This window comes from Lepidochelys olivacea (assembly GCF_965140295.1).
Source record: "Lepidochelys olivacea isolate rLepOli2 genome assembly, chromosome: 8".
Classification (NCBI taxonomy): domain Eukaryota; kingdom Metazoa; phylum Chordata; order Testudines; family Cheloniidae; genus Lepidochelys; species Lepidochelys olivacea.
In genome coordinates, this window is record NC_140418.1 from 108,429,686 (window position 1) to 108,450,399 (window position 20,714).

Sequence of the window (20,714 nt, forward strand, 5' to 3'; positions counted from 1 at the left end):
AGGGAAGGAGAGAACAGAGAGAGAGAGAGTGCACGGCGACCATCGCGTGTGTGTGTGTGTGTGTGTGTGGACGTGCGCACACACGTGTGAATATGGCAACCAGCCAGGGTGTGTGTGTGTGCACCTCTGTGTGAGCATGGCCACCATTCAGGACGTGTGTGTCAGAGAGAGACCTCAGGGCTGTCATCCAGTGTGTATACATGCTCGCTCACGCAGGTACATGTGAGTGTGAGCTCAGCTACTAGGGTTGCCACCTTTCGAATTCCCAGTAACCGGACCTCGAGGCCCCGCCCCGCCCCACCTGTCCCCCCAAGACCCCGCCCCCGTTGCTCTCTCCTCCCCTCGCTCACTGGACCATCTCCAGGCGCCTGCCTGCCCGTGGGAGGTGGCCTGGCTGAGCCGCCCCGTGCCATGTGCTAACCAAGGCTTTCGTTCAGGTGCCGTTGAGGGTTGCCGGGTTCCCAAAAGCCAGGCATCTGGCAACCCTAAATGGTATCTGGACACAGAAGCCAAAAACTGGATGGTAGTAGCCAAAACCCTACTACCATCGATTGTGTGCACACACAGGGGGCGAGCATCCCGTGTGTGTGTGTGTGCAGGTGTGTGCACATGTGTGTGAGAGCACGGCTACTGTCCTGTGTGCGTGTGTGCAAACGCATGGGGGGGCCTGCATGGGTGTGTGTGTGTGTGAACATGGCTACACTCCTGTGTGCGTGTGTGCACGCATGTCCACGGGGGGGGGTGACTATCCCGTGTATGTCTGCCTGGGGTGGGGGGGCCTGCATGGGTGTATGTGTGTGTGAACATGGCTACACTCCTGTGTGGGTGTGTGCACACGCATGAGGGGGCAACCATCCCGCATGTGTCTGCATGGGGGGGCCTGCATGGGTGTGTGTGTGTGTGAGACCAAGTGCATGGCTACTATCCAGTGTGTGCACACGCGCAGTCCCCATCCATCATGCCAAGGAGTGGAGGGATTTCTGCCCAAGCATAGTTCTAGGTGAGCAGAACCATCTCCCGGGGCCTTTGCAGAGTCAGCGAGCTGTGAAAACCTGGCTTGCAACAGGGTGTGAACCTGTTAACTACCCAAGGCTCTCCTCCTTCCCCCATAGCTTGGGTGCTTCATGACAGAGCTTCAAACTTTCCAAAAAACCCAACCCCCCAAAAACCTGTGTGATGCTGGCAGACTCATGCCAAGGTCCCCAGGTCTCAACGTTAAACACTGGAAATCAAATCCTACTAAGACAAAGAGAAAGGAGCATCAATTCTGGCAAGTCAAGTGTAAAAGTATAATTGCTCTTCAAATTCTTCTGTGGCCAGTGTAACTATCAAAAGACACAAAAATTAAGAGAAAATTGTTTTAAAGTACACCCGCAGCAAGAAGCCTGCCAAACGAATGATCAGTGGGGCCACTGGATGACTCAGTTGCTAAAGGTGCACTTGAGGAAGGCAAGGCCATTGCAGAGAAGCTAAATTAATTCTTTGCATTGATCTTCACTGCAGATGATGAGAGGGAAATTCCCACACCTAAGCCATTCTTTTTAGGTGTCAAATCTGAGGAACTGTCCCAGACTGAGGTGTCATTAGAGGAGGTTTGGGAACAAAATCAATAAATTAAACAGTAATAAGTCACCAGGACCAGATGGTATTCATCCAAGAGTACTGAACAACCTGAGATATGAAATTGCAGAACTATTAACCATGGTAGTAACTTACCACTTAAATCAGCCTCTGTACCGGATGAGTGGCAGATCACTAACATGACACCAATGTCTAAAAAAAGGCTCCCGCGAGACAATCCTGGCAATTACAAGCCAGAAAGCCTAACTTCAGTACCTGGCAAACTGGTAGAAACTCTAGTAAAGAACAGAATTATCAGACACATAGATAAACACGCTATGTTGGGGAAGAGCCTACACGGCTTTTGTAAAGGGAAATCAGGCCTTACCAATCTATTAGAATTGTTTTAGGGGTTTAACAAGCATGCGGACAAGGGGGAATCCAGTGGATATGCTGTACTTAGATTTTCAGAAAGCCTTTGACAAAGTCCCTCACCAAAGACTCTTCTGCAAAGTGAGCTGTCATGGGATAAGAGGGAAGGTCCGTTCATGGATCAGTAACTGGTTAAAAGACAGAAAACAAAGAGTAAGAATAAACGGTCAATTTTCACAAGGGAGAGGGGTAAATAGTGGGGTCCCTCAGGGGTCTGTACTGGGACCAGTGCGGTTCAACATATTCATAAATGATCTGGAAAAAGGGGCAAACAGTGAGCTGACAACATTTGTAGACAATACAAAACTATTCAAGATAATTAAGTCCAAAGCTGAGTGGCTGGGCAACAAAATGGCAGATGAAATTCAATGCTGATAAATGCAAAGGAATGCACTTTGGAAAACATAACCCCAACCATACATACAAAATTATGAGGTCTAAATTAGCTGTTACCATTCAAGAAAGAGATCTTGGAGTCATTGTGGATAGTTCTCTGAAAACATCCACTCAATGTGCAGCAACAGTCAAAAAAGGGAACAGAATGTTAAGAACCATTGGGTAAGGGATAGGTAATATAACAGTAAATATCATAATACCACTATATAAATCCATGATACACCCACATCTCGAATACTGTGCGCAGTTCTGGTTGCCTCATCTCAAGAAAGATACATTAGAATTGGAAAAGGTACAGAAAGAGCAACAGAAGTGATCAGGGTATGAAACAGCTTCCAGACGAGGAGAGATTGAAAAGACTGCAACTGTTCAGCTTGGAAAAGAGACGACTGAGGGGGGAGATGGAGGTCTGTAAAATCATGACTGGTGGGGAGAAAGTGAATAAGGACGTGTTATTTTCTCCTTCTCATAACACAAGAGCCAGGGGTCACTCAATGAAATTACTAGGCTGCAGGTTTAAAACAAACATAAGAAAGTATTTCTACATACAACCTGTGGAACTCATTGCCAGGGGATGTTGTGAATGTCCAAACTATAACTGGGTTCAAAAACGAATTAGATAAGTTCATGGCTATTAGCCAAGATGGTCAGGGACGCAACCTCATGCTCTGGATGTCCCTAAAACTCTGACTGCCAGAAGCTGGGACTGGACGATAGGGGGATCACTCGATGATTGCCCTGTTCTGTTCATTACATAAGAACATAAGAATGGCCACACTGGGTCAGACCAAAGGTCCATCCAGCCCAGTATCCTGTCTACTGACCATGGCCAATGCCAGGTGCCCCAGAGGGAGTGAACCTAACAGGTAATGATCAAGTGATCTCTCTCCTGCCATCCATCTCCACCCTCTGACAAACAGAGGCTAGGGACACCATTCCTTACCCATCTTGGCTAATAGCCATTAATGGACCTATCCCCCATGATTTATCCAGTTCTCTTTTAAACCCTGTTACAGTCCTAGCCTTCACAACCTCCTCAGGCAAGGAGTTCCACAGGTTGACTGTGCGCTGAGTGCAGAAGAACTTCCTTTTATCTGTTTTAAACCTGCTCCCCATTAATTTCATTTGGTGGCCCCTCGTTCTTCTATTGTGGGAACAAGTCAATAACTTTTCCTTATTCACTTTCTCCACACCACTCATGATTTTATAGACCTAGATCGTATCCCCCCTTAGTCTCCTCTTTTCCAAGCTGAAAAGTCCTAGCCTCTTTAATCTCTCCTCATATGGGACCCATTCCAAACCCCGAATCATTTTAGTTGCCCTTCTCTGAACCTTTTCTAATGCCGGTATATCTTTTTTGAGATGAGGGGACCACATCTGTATGCAGTATTCAAGATGGAGGCATATCATGGATTCATATAAGGGCATAAGATATTCTCTGTCTTATTCGCTATCCCTTTTTTAATGATTCCTAACATCCCATTTGCTTTTTTAACTTCCTTCTGAAGCACCTGTCACTGGCCAATGTTGGAAGACAGGATACTGAGCTAGATGGACTTTTGGTCTGACCCATTATGGCCGTTCTTATGTAACTGAATGCTGATAAATATATAACTGGAAACAGTCTGGCTCACCTGCATGCTAGTATGGCTAAAACAGGTATTAGAATGTTAAGAATGTGTTCAGTGTTTAGACTGTAGGGAATGTTTGTGATTTGCTGCATCCATTCTCACTTATAACATCTGTATCCCATATTGTAAGGGAATATGTGAGCAGTTGTATTGTGAGCCTCTGTGACTGTGAAAGTCACCAGACAGGAGAGAGACACTGTGACATTCTATACCTTGGGGGAGTGCCCTTCAACCCCCATATTCCTCATTTATATATAATTGTGATCTTTCATATAAAGTAGACCATGTGAGGTATCAGGGAAAAGGTTATGATCTGCTGAAAGTCACTGTTCTATCGAAATATGTATATCATTAATGCATATGAAGTTATGAGAATTGTGTTGTATGGTTGTCACTAAAATATGCTCTGGGTTTGGGAAGCACCCAGATACTAGCTCTCCAAAGACAATGCCAAGGAAAGTAACCAACGCCTGGGTGGGTGTCAAACGACCGTTAACATCCATTGTCCAGCAAGGGAACTGCAATTCAATGACTCACCTGCATAAGGCCACACCAGAGGACCTGCTCAACCTTGCCTGGTGACTCAGCAATGCCCCCAGACATGCCTGGACTTGTGTTCTCCAAGCACATGGGACCGAGGGTATAAAATAGAACACAGGGGCCCCATGCTTGGCCTTTTCTCCTGCCCCAGCCTACGCTGCAAACAACAAAGACACTCAGAAGACTGAAGACTCCAACAAAGGAGACTGGCCCAGGTTTAAGGCATAAACCCGTATATTAAGGACTGTAATATCCAATGGGGTGAGAATAACTGCTTAATCTAGATGTTTCCCAGTCTAATCGGGGTGAGAGTTTAGACTGAGTGCTTATATTTTCTTTTCTTTTGGTAACTATCACTTATAATCATTTAAAATCTCTCTCTTGTGGTCAATACATTTGATTAACTGTTTATCTTTACCAGTGAATTTGCTTGAAGTGTGTTTGGTAAATCTGCTCAGGTTTACAAAGTATAACCACATTCCATTGATGAAGTGGTGAACCAATTAATAAATTTGCACTCCCCACCTTGAGCAGTGCAAGACGGTATATTCCTGAGATACAAGGCTGGAAGCTGGGGAGATTCAGCCGGTGCCTTTCTGTGTGTGATTCATGAGTGGCTCTGGGAGCATTCATGCGATCTAGCTGGGTGTGGGGCTCCACATGCGGTTGTGCTGAGTGATCACAGCGCCTGGAGGGGCTTGCTGATTGTCACTAGCAAAGCATTGTGAGAGACAGCCCAGACTGGAGAGTTCAGCGGGCACAGTGGTCCCATAGTCCCCGGCTGCACCCTGGGCATCCTGTCACAGACACTAACTAGTGTGAAGGGCTGATCTTTAACAGAAGGTTTTACACCCTTGCTGAAGGGAAAGGTCCATCGATACCAGATAGACTGTTGTGGAGCATTAAAGAAGACAAAAGACTTTTGCTACTCTGCTCTTCTCCCCCTGCCCCATGAAGATGAGTCATGCAAGCGGACTACTTCCATCAACTGAGTTTGCAGTTCAGAGCACATGGGCAGGGGTGGGGGGAATATACAACCCTCTAACAAGACAGAACCGGCTCTCTATGCTGCTTGGATTCTGGGGGTGTGACGCAGTAGGGAGAGGGGTGGATTGACCGGGGAATGTTGTCTAGTTTTACTGGGACTGTCTGCATTGGATGGGATAGCAGGGGAGGAGCCTGTAACCTGAGCCAGGAAGGGGGTGGGGCCAGGTGACACCTTTGCCCAGGAAACTGGACAAAGGCTAGAGGAGAGAGCCTGCTGGAGGGATTTCAGTTTTGTATTGGATGGTGGAATGTAGGGAACCCCAAGGCTGGGGTCTAAGCTCCCTGCCTCCCCAGGAGGACTTGACTGAGGGGTCCTGGTTGTACCTTCAAGCTCTGTTTTAGACTGTGTTCCTATTGTCCAATAAACCTTTTGTTTTACTGGCTGGCTGAGAGTCACGGTGAATCCCAGGAAGACGGGTGCAGGGCCCTGACTCCCCCACACTCCGTGACAGCGGGGACAAGGTTTTTTAGGCATAAGCAAAAGATCCCCAGAATTTAGCCTGGCTTAGCCCTAAAGGACATATAGAGCTTGCTTATTATAGAAGTTTCTATTACTTTTTGAAACATAAGATTGGAACGTGTGTGTGTATATATATCTATGGTTACCTGCTTTAGTCTTGTAAATCACTCACTTGGTTCCTTTTCCTATTTAATACATCTCTGGAGAATTTATGCCTGTGGTGGGAGATCTAAGGTGAAATTGACCTGGGTCCCTTGGGATGGGGAGTGATAGGTGATAGGTCCCTTGGGATGGGGAGTGACCGGAATGCTGCTGTGATCCTTGGTGTAAGGGACCATCTATCACAAAGGCAGGCTCACCAGCTGGCGAGGCAGGTCAGAGCACCCCAGGGGCCTGTCAGTGACTCCATGGTGAGGATGTTACAGAGCCTGGGCAAGTCACACTCCATAATTAGTTTGTGAAATCCAAGTACAGAGCTCACAGCCGGTTTGGGGTTTGTGCCCTGGTTCCTACCAGTGCCCTGAGGTTGGTACCCGCACTCTAGAGAACTGCAGGACAGCAGGAGAAACTGCTTTTCTGCACCAGCCCCAGGTTGCCCACTGCCCTGCCTGGTGCTGTGGGAATGCAGGAGTGCTGCTGGATTCTCTGTGTGGGCACCTTGCCAAGAGCATGGAAGTCCCACGGTCCCCTCTGGGATCCAGATGCTAAGCCCTCGGGAAAGGAAGGGCTCATCCAACCTGCGTCCCAGACTGCTTGACAGACCTGCAGTTACATGGGGATGAGGCCCTGGCATCTTTCCTTGTGCCCACTTGGAGATGCCCCGAACTGGCTCCATCTGCGGAGGACGTTCTGCCAGCTGCCAGCCCAGCCACATGCAGTGGCCCTGCAGCCTCCCTGGCTGCAGCGAGAACAACTTTGCCCAGCCTCCATCGTGGGGCTGCAGAGTCCTAAGGCCGCTACCTGGGTGAGGAAGGGAAGTCTCCATTGCGAGGAAGCAGAGTTCACTTATGGCACTTACCTGGTAGAGGCCTCATTGGGCCTGTAGCCAGTGGAGCACAAAGGCACAAGGCATTTGGCGCAGAGGGGCGGGGCACAGAGCCTCTGATGGGGACCAGCAGCGTCTGGAGGGAGCTCAGTGTTCACTGCCGAGTGGGATCCCTGGGGAATCAATCAGCACACATGGTGTGACATTATTGACTTGAACTGGGACCATATAGAACATTGTTGCAACCAAGGTCCTGTAGTGGCACCAAATCTTGTATAAAGGGGGTCAAACAAGGTATCTAAGACAAGGTTCTTGTTGGCTGGTTAGGATTATGTTGTCTGTATGCATGTATCATTTTTGTAGTTAAAGTTATAAGTATTGGCTCTGTACTGTCTGTATTCCAAACTTATGCTCTGCTTCTGGGGGATACCCCAGACAAGTTGGTGTCAGCTCTGCCTAGCCTGCTTGATGGCCCATTAAGGACCATCAGCGACACAACTGACCCAGTGAGAGAAGGCAGACATGCCTGGGGACTCAGCCAGGTGTGCAGGGACCTGCCTAGGGACAGAACTCTGAGGTGTTTCCAGGCCATGGGATGGGCAGCTTGTCTTTGGGACAAACAAAGAGACCACATGGCAAGAGAGTATAAAAACCTGCTGCAGCTCCTCCATCCGGTCTTCAATCCTGCTTCTGACCTCTGAAGGGACTTTGCTACACTGAAGCTTTGAACCAAGGACTGAAAGACCCATCCCAGCTGGAGATGTTCTCCAGAGACTTGATTTGAACCTGCTGTTTATTCTGTCACTGCTGCAAGCCTGAACCAAGAACTTTGCCATCACTGTGTGTCATTGATTCCATTGAACCCATTCTAGCTCTCGTCTCTATCTTTTCCTTTTATAATAAACCTTTAGATTTTAGATTCGAAAGGATTGGCAACAGTGTGATTGGTGGGTAAGATCTGACTTGTATATTGACCTGGGTCTGGGGCTTGGTCCTTTTTTCTTTTACTGGGGTGTTGGGTTTCATAACCATTCGTCCCCATAACGAGTGGCCCTGGTGGGGATACTGGGAAACTGGGGTGTCTAAGGGAATTGCTTGGGTGACCTGTGGTTAGCCAGTGGGGTAAAACCAAAGCCCTCTCTGTCTGTCTGGTTTTTGCAATAAGGTTGCCAGTGGCAGTGTCCATTGTGCCTCCGTCACTAACCCAACAACAGGAGACCTGCAGAATTTCGTTCCAATGCCACAGCTGGGTGCCTCAGAGAGAATCCGCGTCGACAGCCCAGGCTGGAGGGAACGGTCGGCACGTGGCAGCCATACACCCTGCAGAGCCAGGAGAGGTGGAGGCATGTTCCTCGTCTAGGCCGTGGGCGGGGAAGCTGAACGCCTCTTTCAATCCTTTGCCTTTGTGAGGAGCCCTGAGAACAGTTACATGGTGGTGCTGGCCACGTGTGAGGAGCATGTTATACCTCAGCAGTGTAACGCGGTGTGAGGCAGTGTCTGCCTACCAGTGAAGCCAAGTACCTGGGCCGCCTGCAGAATCTCTGCTACGAGGCTTGTGTGGCAGCACAGAAAGTTGTGATTTTGAAGACAAAAGGGAAGAGCGCACTCGAGACGGAGTCGTGACGGGCACCAGACAAGGGCCTGTCAGGGAAACTGAATGGAGGGAGATTTAACCCTTCCCATAGCCACCAAAACGGCAAGGCAATCAGCGGTGATTAAAAATCAAAACCGAGACCAGTGGCTGCCAGAAAGAAGCCTTGAGGAAGTGACTTACATGATAGGAATCACAGCACATCTGCAAAAAGCAATTGTAGTAAATCCTCAAAGGCAATGTGGTGTCAGCCCCAGGCAAAATGTTGCCTTTTCAGAGCAGGAGCTCAAGATGTGGGAATGGGGGGGGGGGGTAGGGAGGAACTCAATCAAGTGTGATTACACAGAGCCAGCCTGGAGGGTGGAGCTGAGTATCTGTAGAAAGACTGTTAATTTTAAAATAGACGTAAATATGTGTGGATGCAAATGTAATAGTTGTATCAGAAGGGATTTATAAGCGCCTTCCACCCCTGTCCGAGCTGCAACTAGCAGACCCTGTCCTCAGTAGCCCAGGAGGTATTTTGAACAGTGTTGGACAATTTTTCACAGAAACAACCTACAAATACAAAACTTTAATTATAATGTTCATTTGATTAGAGCACCAGAGGCTGCCAGGCTCCATAGTCGCAGTATGATTGCCATGATGGGTCTAGTGAGCATGGTGGAAGAAGTTGATGGAATATTTAGTGATATTTGTGTGATGGGATCCCTGGGGTGCAGCCTGGGACTGTGGGACCACCATGCCCCTTTATCTCTCCACCCTGGGTTGTCTCTCACAATGCCTTGCTAGTGACAAGCAGCAAACCCCTCCAGGTGCTGTGGTCACTCAGCACAACCACATGTGGAGCCCCACAGTCAGCTAGATTGCATGAATGCTCCCAAAGCCACTAATGAATCACACAGAGAAAAGCACCAGCCAAATCCCCCCAACTCCCAGCCTTGTACCTCAGGAATATACTGTCTTGCACTGGTCTATAGTATGTCACAATTGGCCTTTTAAAAGGAGAGCCAGTAGAAATAATCTTGAAAGACTATGCTGACCCACACAGAGTACATAAACCACACAGAATTCCTGTCCTGTTAATTGATAAAGCAGTGACAGAGTTAAACAGAATGGAAAAGAATGGCATAATTGAGACAATCTCTGAGACAGCTGCATGGTATGCACTGAAGGTACCTGTTATAAAGAGAACAGGGAAGATAGATACAAATCTGTATGGATCTTAAAAGACTAAATGAAGCGTTTATGGAAGAGAAATATATCCTCCCAGCACTAGACAAATTTCTACCTAAAGCAGCAGGAGTTACTGTGTTTCTCCAAGCTAGATGCCTCAAGTAGTTTTTGGCAAATTCCTTTAGCCAAAGAGAGTGCTAAACTGACTACACTCATCACACCATTTGGGAGATTGTGCTTTCAGAAATTACCTTTCAGGATTAGCAGCTTTTCTGAAATTTCCCAAAGAATGACATCAGAGCTGCTAAAGGACACAAATGAGTTTTTGCGGCTGACCTCCTGCTCCCCATCCCATAGTGGGACCTCCATTGTGGGTCTAACATGTGGTGGAGAATGCGGGTATTGATCCCACTACCTCTCGCATTAAAACAATAGAAACAATTTAAAAAAATTAATTAATAAAAGAAAAAATATCAGGCTGTGTGCAAAAAATGTACCTAAGTCTTCTCAGCTAAACAAACAAAAACAAACAAACAAACATACATTTTAATCCACAATGGTCAAATATTAAAATTAAAAAAAAAAAAAAGGCAATTTCTCATTGGTATAATGTTTTAAAAAATAGTCTCCCAGTGTCACAGCTCTTCTAAATTTAATACTACATCCTATTGTCATAATATTTGCATTAATAATTTTGTTAACCTTTATTATGTTATGTTTATACTGCCAAATAAAAAAGCAACAAAAAGTTTTAAAGCAAGTAATATATAAAATTAAATTGCTTGCAAAATTATAAAGTGATACAATAATTAATGGCATTAATCATGTATCAAGTGGGGGGAATGTTGGGGTATATATAATATAATATATATTGAGATTCATGTATTCATGTAATATATTATAGGTCATTGAGACCTGGTATGAATGATGCGTGCTTAGCATAAATACGTGCATTGCAAGTTGGCAACTGAAGCAAGAACTTAAGGTCAAGGACTATTAAAACTATTTGTGCAAAAACAATCTTGTTATGTTCAAAGAAAAATATGGAAAGAAAAACAACACCATCAGCTAGACTGATATATAATTGTATAAAAATTGGAAAAAATTGCACACCTTACATCATGGTGGCTTGTTCAGGATTTTCTCTTTGGAATTGTGTGGGTAGAAAGCCTAGTAAACGGAAGCAAAGAACTGATAATGCGATGGAAAGAACTATCAATGGTTGCCTAACATTTCTGCAAATCGGAGTCATTTATTGATCCAGAATCCCATGTGGATATAGATGTGGTTTTCACCGGCTCCCCACATCTTATGATCAGAAGGAATCTCGACTGGCCATCAGGACCATTCTGACCTTTGGACTCTGGTATAGTATGTTTGGGGTGTGAATGCGGAGTGAGTAAGATTTGTTTTGTAATCAATAAAAAGCATTTAAAGTATTATATACCCACACTGTCCTGTATCTGCCTGCTCCCCATCTTGTAGGGAGACTTCTACTGTGGGTCTAACAAGTATACAAGTCATCAACAGAAGAACATGACAAAACCCTCAATGAAGTTCTGAGCTTAATCTCTGGGGCCAGACTCAAGCTAAATAAAGTATATTTTCTGCCTACATCAAATTGAATTTTTGGGACAGATAAACAGATGGAATTAATCCTAGCCTGGAAAAAGTAAAAGCAATTACAGCACTGAATGCACCAGCAAGTGTACCAGTCCTGAGATGCATGCTGGGGATGGTAAATTATCTTGGCGAATACCAGCAAGCCTTTTCTACAGTGACAAAACCCCTGAAGGAACCAGTAAGGTCCAATGCACCCTGGCTCTGGGGCCAAACCAGGAGACTCTCTTCAAAAGGGTAAAAGAAAAGATCTCAGCTGCTCCAGTTTTAAACAAACTCCCAAGAGTCAGTGCTGATGCCAGCAGCGATGGCCTTTACTGTTACCGTTGGTGGTGTACTGTTACAGCGATATGGAGCGGAGTGGAAGCCAGTTCCTTCTACCCTTGTGCACTTAGAGAAGCAGAAAAACAACATGCCCCAACTGAAGAGACGTGTCAGGCAAGAGTATGGGCAGGGGAGAACTTCTATAGCTAGCTGGATGGGTTGGGTTCCTTTAAGCTGATAAAGGTTCCAAAAGGATTATGGTTGGTTATCAACAGAAAGGACCTTGATCAAGTAAAGCTGAGATGCCAACATCTTTTGATTAGGCTAATGTGATTTAACCGAGTCGCTGAATATATTCTTGGTGAAAATCTGACAATAGCAGACCTGCTGTCATGGAGACTAGTGTCACTCAAACACCTGTGAGCCAGATGAACATGGAAAGGCTTACCAGGATCCTGTGGAAGCCTACAGTCCAGTGTCAAGTCGGAGACTATTCCTACTACAAAAGCAACCTTGGTAGATAAGCAATGTCAAGAAGTTTTTAGCTACATTTGGGCAGGGTAGCCTGAGTATTTAAGAACTCTATGGCTGTGGCAAGAGAACACTTTGCTGTATGCGGACCATTAAGCAAGTTCAATGGGCTAATGATTAAAGGTGATCACATTGTCCTCCCAAGTGCTTTGAGAGGAGAGATTCTAGACCTCATCCATGAAGGACATCAAGGTCTAACTAAATGCCGTGAACGGACCAGTCAGTCAGAGGGCTGGCCTGTAATCAGTAAGGACATGAAGAATAAAGTATCTTCATGCAAATATTGCAGAATTAACAGACCAACACACTGCAAAGAGCCTCTAATAACACCACCTCTCCCGGACAGACCCCGGAAGAGGCCAGCAGAAGATTGATCCAAATTCAGAGGACAGCATTATTTAGTTGTAGTGGATTATTTTTCTAGCTATGTTGAAATAATATATTTTAAAAATACAACATGTAGCAGCGTTATCAAGAAATTAAAGAGCACATTCTCCCATTTCAGTACTCCAAAACTATTGACAGAAAATGGACCACAAGTCACTGCAGCTGAATTTACGTCATTCCAAACAAAATATGATTTTGAACACATCAGCAGCAGCAGCCCATGTTACCCAGGGTTATACAGACAGCCAAAAAAATATTGAAGCAGGAAGGTCTAGTCCCTGCTCTTCTGACCTACAGAGCAACACTATTAGCAGCTGTCAGCCGAACCCCAGCCCAACTCCTGATGGGAAGGCGACTTCTGGTCCAACCCTGCAGCGGTGCCGCCATGCACTCTCCCTCCCGGCGCGCTCCCCCTCGGGTGGAAGGGGTGGGGCTAGCCCCCCAGCCAGCGGTTCATGCCCCACCCAATCGCGCCGGCCCCCGCAAAGCACGGGGCCCAGCGCAGCCGCCCCGATTTGCCATACCCTGGGGACGGCACTGGTTCCTGTAATGACCTCTCCTTTGCATGTCATCCCCGAGCACGTTGCACTCCTGAATGCAGCCACCCAGGGAGCACAGCTCAGCCGCTGTCCTGTTGCCGCACAGACGACCGGTGAGGACGGACGGGATAGACCTTGGGGCTGGAAAAGCCCGGTCTGTTCCCCGAGGCCACACCCCACCCTGCTGCACATTTCCATGGGGCAAGGAGCCTGCAGCCAGGCAATCCCTGTGCTCAGGGGAGAAGGAGCACGGCCCAGCATGGGTGGTGCCCAGCCACACACTGGTGAGTCCGGCCCCGCAGAGCCAAGTGTCTACGTCATGGTCGGTGGAACGGGAGTCAATGGCCCACGCTGCCTGGAAGGGCTGCTGCTGAGGGGACCCCAAGGGAACGGGGATCGGGTGGGGTTCAGCTCAGCCACATGGACAGAGCAGCGACTAGGGTTTGATAAACTTCCACTTGCCGAACTTCACCTGCACCCAGCTTTGCCCCACAGACGACACGGGTCACCAGTGTCACAGGTGCCAGCTTCCTCAGGGCCCCAGGGTGCTCGACCTCCTCCTCTGCCCCACCCCTCCTCTCAAGCCCCACCCTGCCCCTTCCCGCTCTGCCTCTCGCCCCACCCCTTCCTCCAAGCCCCTACCCCACCCAGTTCTGCCCCCTTCCCTGAGTGCACCCCGTCCTCGCTTTGCCCCCTCCCCCCAGCACCTCCTGCCGCCAAACAGCTGATCCGGGGTGGGTGGGAGGCACTGAGAGGGAGGGGCAGGAGTTGACTGGCGGGGCCGCCTGTGGGCGGGAGGTGCTGGGGGGCAGGGGGAAGCTGGCTGCTGGTGGGTGCTAAGCACTGGCCAATTTTTTCCTGTGGGAACCCCCGGAGTCGGTGCCTATGGCCAACGAGCGGTGATTCCCATGCAGTGCAGGAGCCGGGGAACTCAGTCGGAAGCCCCCGGAGCCCAGGGGTTTGCAGACACAGAGCCAGCCCAGCGATGGACCCAGACGAAGCGGGAGTAGGAGCTGAACGCGGCCCAGGCTGGGCAGGAGGACGACGACGACGACAGCAGGCAAGTAAAACGGTTACCTCACCCCACTGGGAAATGAGGGAGAGAGGTCGGCCTCACACTGAGCTCCCCTCTGCCTCCAGCCTCACAGCTGCTTACGAGCCCAACCAACACCGGCCTCCCCCCGGGCCCTGGCAGCTGTCCGGGAATGAATGCACAACTCTGCTCTTCGACAGAAGGCCGTCACACCCGCCGGCCGTGCAAGAACCGCAGCAGGAAGAGCCTGTTCCCAGGTGACCATGGGAGAAGGTGGAGTGGGCTTATTCACCTCCCAGGAAAAGCAGCACTTGATTACAGGGAACTGCTGTTTGAGCTTTGGGAGGCCCATGCCTTGCCTGACACAAGAAGCAAGGCAGTGATCAGCAAACTGGTGGCCCACCTTATGAGCTGTAACACATGGGCACTATTCGCCAGCAGTGGGCCCTGTATGCCTGGGCAGAATTCAGGGAATTTGCACACGAATGGGAATTTGCCCTGCACACCTACCTGGTCCCCAGCATGCCCCCAGGGTGCTGGTGAGGCTGCCCCCTTGGTTCAGATGACTTGCCAAAACCCTGCCACCAATGAGGGGAGACCTGCTGCAGCCAGAGGGCTGGAGGTACTGCCGAGAGATGGTCGACAGCCAGGGACGCCGGCTCCAGAGTACAATGGGTCAGCCAGGATCTATTGGCCCTGGAGCACTCCGGCGAGGATCCAGCCATGAGAGAGAGACCGGCAGCAATGGACTAAAGGAGTCGGGAGGGGTGCAATGGCACCAAGGTCATTCGAAGTGGCTACGCAAGAGGGATCAGGGTCCCGGCAGAGCAGGAGGCCCTGACAAGCCGGCAGACTCCGCACCCAGAGAGTCCACGAGATACCGACATCAGCACAGAACAGAGATGGAACCGTCTGGAGGCCAAGCCCGGGGGGAGAGGGAGATGTTAGCGAGCACTTGCTAGACTCGGAAATGGGCAGGGAGACAGAGATGGGTCACCCGGTGAGGAGACTGAAGCATGTAGCTAGAAACAGGGAAATGTCAGTGGAAATTAAAAACCGATTTCAGAGAAGAGAAAAGCTCTCTTTGAAGGGAGCGAGCTGTGGATTTATGGGCCAGCAAAGCAGCCTGGTGACTGGCATGTCAAGATTAATGCCACTTGCTGGCCGCGTTTACCATTTATTCCCTCACAAGCTAATACCTGCTCTGAATTTTCAGACCCAGCGCTCCTGCTGGCTGCTGTCCAGATGCTGGGGGAGGGCTGAGGGGAGGGGGTCTCCCTAGCCCCCTACTGGGGGCAAAGCCGGGGCTGAGCTCTTTGGCAGCCCGGCTGTCAGTGAGCGGCTGGGAATGCAGACACTCGGCCAGTCGTTTTCCTTCCAATTACTCCTCAGCAAAGACCAGAGCTAGGTCTGCACGGAAACCTCCCCCTGCTAGTCAAACCAGCCAGCTCCACGGGGCCACAAGAGCCTCTACAAGACAGCTACCTGCTGCTTCCCTGGCCTGGGGCCGAGGCTGCCGCCCACCCGCTGCCCACGGACAAGCCCAAGGGGCTACAGGGACGCTGGAACATCCCCCTGCTTGTAGGTGCTCTCAGCAGGACCAGGCAGCGTCCCAGAAACACTGCCAGGTCACGACCTGCAGCAGGAACGTCCCTGGGCCGACTCCACGCCGAGTCTGGGGCTTCTGGCCTGTGGGTTGCCTTGCTGCTGCAGCTCCCCCGAGTCCCCGTCGTTGCCATCTCCCCAGTGCTGAAAGCACATGGACGCCCCCAGAGCCCAGACCCATGCAGCGGGGGCGGGAGCCTCCCTGGCAGGGTAGGGCTGCACCTGGATTCTTACCCCACTGCCTTCACCCCGCTGCTTGGGCACTGCCCACAGCGCCATGTGGCAGGAACCGGGTGCTGGTGCTCACAGGAGCCCCTCTTGCCCCCTCTCCCCGGGGAAAGTCACGGGACGGCACCCTCTGCCACGGCCGCTGGGCTGCGTGTGCAGCTCCCACCCTGCCCGTTCTGCGCGCGCCGTGCTGTATTGGCGGCTCAGAGCAGCCTGCCGGGCTCTGGGAGCGGAAGATCGTGGCATCGGCTGCAGGTGCTGTCACGGAGTCCCTGGGCGATGCTCTGGAACTGCTCCCCATGAAGCCAGTCAGGACTCTGGGGCAGTCGCCTTTCTGTGAGCAGCCTGTCTTCAGGACACACAGCTCCCCCGGCTCCACCTTCCTTGGTCTGACCTCGGAGCCTTCAGCCTCCTCTGCCCCTCCGTGCGCTTCCCACAGCCAGTCCGCCCAGGCGGGTCCTGGGGGAGCCAGAGGGTCCTGCCCCCCAACTCCGCAGTCAGACAGGACTCTCAGCCAGCCAGTAAAACAGAAGGTTTATTAGACGACAGGAACATGGTCTAACACAGAGCTTGTAGGTGCAGAGAACAGGACCCCTCAGCTGGGTCCATTTTGGGGGGCAGTGAGCCAGACAACCCCATCTGCCCTTCACTCCTCGTCCCCAGCCAGCCCCAAACTGAAACTCCCTCCAGCCCCTTCTCCCCTGGGCTTTGTCCCTTTCCCGGGCCAGGAAGTCACCTGATTCCTTTGTTCTCCAACCCTTTAGCTCTCACCTTGCAGGGGGGAAGGGCCCAGGCCATCAGTTGCCAGGAAACAGGGTGTCAGCCATTGTCTGTGTCCAGACCCCTGCACACACCTGCCCTCTAGGGCTCTGCAGTGATCATACACCCGTATCCCACCACCTAGATACTTAAGAAGTGCATAGGGGAAACTGAGGCACCCCCCACACTATTCAGAGGAAACATTAAGAACAGTGGCCACTTCGTCACAGGTGGTTTTTAGACTAGCCTGCTGAGCACCCCTCCCTGGAGAGCGTCTCCGTGTGGCTGATGTAGAGGGACCGCAGCAGCTATCATCCCACACGTGGATGGTTAAGCCAAAGACCCACGTCTGGAGCGGCGGGGTGGAGCGCTCTGATGCCACCTGCATATTTGTGAATGGGGCACGGAGCTGTTCTGTGCTCCTGGGTCTGTCCGGGTGACCCCTAGAGAGTCTCTAATGTTCTATCTGTGCAGCAAGTATCCGCGTCTGCTCAGGTTTGTGCGGCTGCGGTTTCAGGCCAGCCCAAGAGCGTGGTGGGAGATTGAAGCCAGGGATCTTCTGCATTGGGGGCCTTTCACGGGGGGTTTCTTTGAGACTTCTTGTGAACTCCACTCGGCTTGCCAAGCTTCACCAGGGTGAAGTCGCTGTTGAAGGTGAACTGCGTGGGTCCAAACGGGCTCAGGCAGTGGTGAGGGATGCTGCGAAGGTCCCAGTGGATGGGGAGACGTTCCTTTTCCATGATCCTCTGGAATTCCCAAAGGGCTTCGGCGTCACGCTGCATGGATGGGGAGCAATGTGTGACAGGTGCTGGGCTCGCCTAGAGGGGTGCCGTGATGTGCTGCACAGCAGTGTCCAGCTGGACGTCGACAGGTCGCGTGTGGCTGCTCCTGGTCCCTCCTGGTGCACAGCGCTCGGCTACAGCGTACACAGTGTTTGTGACCTGGTGCTCACAAACCGGGAAGAATTAGTAGGGGAAGCAAAAGTGGATGGGAACCTGGGAGGCAGTGACCATGAGATGGTCGAGTTCAGGATCCTGACACAGGGAAGAAAGGAGAGCAGCAGAATACAGACCCTGGACTTCAGAAAAGCAGACTTTGACTCCCACAGGGAACTGATGGGCAGGATGCCCTGGGAGAATAACATGAGGGGGAAAGGAGTCCAGGAGAGCTGGCTGTATTTTAAAGAATCCTTATTGAGGTTACAGGGACAAACCATCCCGATGTGTACAAAGAATAGTAAATATGGCAGGTGACCAGCTTGGCTTAACAGTGAAATCCTTGCTGATCTTAAACACAAAAACCACTTCTTGTAAGCTTCTAAGATTGGACAAATGACCAGGGAAGAGTATAAAAATATTGCTCGGGCATGCAGGAGTGAAATCAGGAAGGCCAAATCACACCTGGAGTTGCAGCTAGCGAGAGATGTTAAGAGTAACAAGAAGGGTTTCTTCAGGTATGTTGGCAACAAGAAGAAAGTCAAGGAAAGTGTGGGCCCCTTACTGAATGAGGGAGGCAACCTAGTGACAGAGGATGTGGAAAAAGCTAATGTACTCAATGCTTTTTTTGCCTCTGTCTTCACGAACAAGGTCAGCTCGCAGACTACTGCACTGGGCAGCACAGCATGGGGAGGAGCTGACCAGCCTTCTGTGGAGAAAGAAGTGGTTCGGGACTATTTAGAAAAGCTGGATGAGCACAAGTCCATGGGGCCGGACGTGTTGCATCCAAGAGTGCTAAAGGAGTTGGCGGATGTGATTGCAGAGCCATTGACCATTATCTTTGAAAACTCATGGCGATCGGGGGAGGTCCCAGATGACTGGAAAAAGGCTAATGTAGTGCCCATCTTTAAAAGGGAAGAAGAAGGATCCTGGGAACCACAGGCCAGTCAGCCTCACCTCAGTCCCTGGAAAAATCATGGAGCAGGTAATCAAGGAATCAATTCTGAAGCACTTAAAGGAGAGGAAAGTGATCAGGAACAGTGAGCCTGGATTCACCAAGGGCAAGTCATGCCTGACTAATCTAATGGCTTTCTATGACGAGATAACTGGTTCTGTGGATGAAGGGAAAGCAGTGGATGTATTTTTTCTTGACTTTAGCAAAGCTTTTGATGCTGTCTCCCACAGTATTCTTGCCAGCAAGTTAAAGAAGTATGGGCTGGATGAATGGACTATAAGGTGGATAGAAAGCTGGCTACATCATCGGGCTCAACAGGTAGTGATCAATGGCTCCATTTCTAGTTGGCAGCCGGTATCAAGTGGAGTGCCCCAAGGGTCAGTCCTGGGGCCGGTTTTGTTCAATATCTTCATTAATGATCTGGAGGATGGTGTGGATTGCACCCTCAGCAAGTTTGCAGATGACACTAAAGTGGGAGGAGCGGTAGATACGCTGGAGGGCAGGGATAGGATACAGAGGGACCTAGACAAATTGGAGGATTGGGCCAAAAGAAATCTGATGAGGTTCAACAAGGACAAGTGCAGAGTCCTGAACTTAGGACGGAAGAATCCCATGCACCGCTACAGACTAGGGACCGAATGGCTTGGCAGCAGTTCTGCAGAAAAGGACCTAGGGGTGACAGTGGACGAGAAGCTGGATACGAGTCAACAGTGTGCCCTTGTTGCCAAGAAGGCCAATGGCTTTTTGGGATGTATACGTAGGGGCATTGCCAGCAGATTGAGGGACGTGATGGTTCCCCTCTATTTGACATTGGTGAGGCCTCATCTGGACTACTATGTCCAGTTTTGGGTCCCACACTACAAGGATGTGGAAAAATTGGAAAGCGTCCAGCGGAGGGCAACAAAAATGATTAGGGGTCTGGAACACATGACTTATGAGGAGAGGCTGAGGGAACTGGGATTGTTTAGTCCGCGGAAGAGAAGAATGAGGGGGGATTTGATAGCTGCTTTCAACTACCTGAAAGGGGGTTCCAAAGAGTATGGGTCTAGACTGTTCTCAGTGGTAGCGGATGGCAGAACAAGGAGTAATGGTCTCAAGTTGCAGTGGGAGAGGTTTAGGTTGGATATTAGGAAAAACTTTTTCACTAGGAGGGTGGTAAAACACTAGAATGCGTTACCTAGGGAGTGGTGGAATCTCCTTCCTTAGAAGTTTTTAAGGTCTGGCTTGACAAAGCCCTGGCTGGGATGATTTAATTGGGGGTTGGTCCTGCTTTGAGCAGGGGGTTGGACTAGATGACCTCCTGAGGTCCCTTGCGACCCTGATATTCTACGATTCTAAGGGCCATCCCCGATGCTCCCAGCTTGTGCCTGCCAGTTTCTGGACCAGGTTGACCCTTGTCTTCATCTTGGCAGCGACCTTCATCAGAGGGAGACGAGCACCCATGGCAGTTGGCATGAAAGGCAGCTGCAGCCCCAGAGCCTCCTCCTCTCTGGCCAGTGGGTACAAGTCCTTCCCATGCCAGCGCACCACAGCAGAGGGGCCAGGACTTGCAGCGAGAGGAGACTAGAGCCTAGGTCCTGAGCACAGAAGGAGACACCCACAGAGGTGACAGGGGCTGCGGGTGCTCCACACCTTGGCAAGCAGACCCTGCAGTAAGGTGCCCAAGCACAGGGTCACAGGCCAGGTTTGAGGCCACAACTTTGGGAACTCCTGGCCCATACGTAAACTCCTTGCCCAGCCTGAGCAGCCCAGCCAGCCCCCAACTCTGGCTGACGGTCACTCAGTCCTTGTTATTTATGACCCATCAGGGTGCTGATCAGGGCGATCCAATCACAGCCAGTGCTGGGCGTTAGCAGGGGGCTGTCCTCCGCCAGGCAGTGACCGACGGGACCGTGCTCCCGCTCACACCTCTAGTACTCACCTTGTGGGCTGTACAGACGGAGCCTGTTCCCCTGGCCAGCCATGGGCTGGGCACATCCACCTCTGCCCCAGCAGGGTGCTTCTGCCTGGGCTCGGGGGCAGTTCAAGCCATGATAAAAGCCC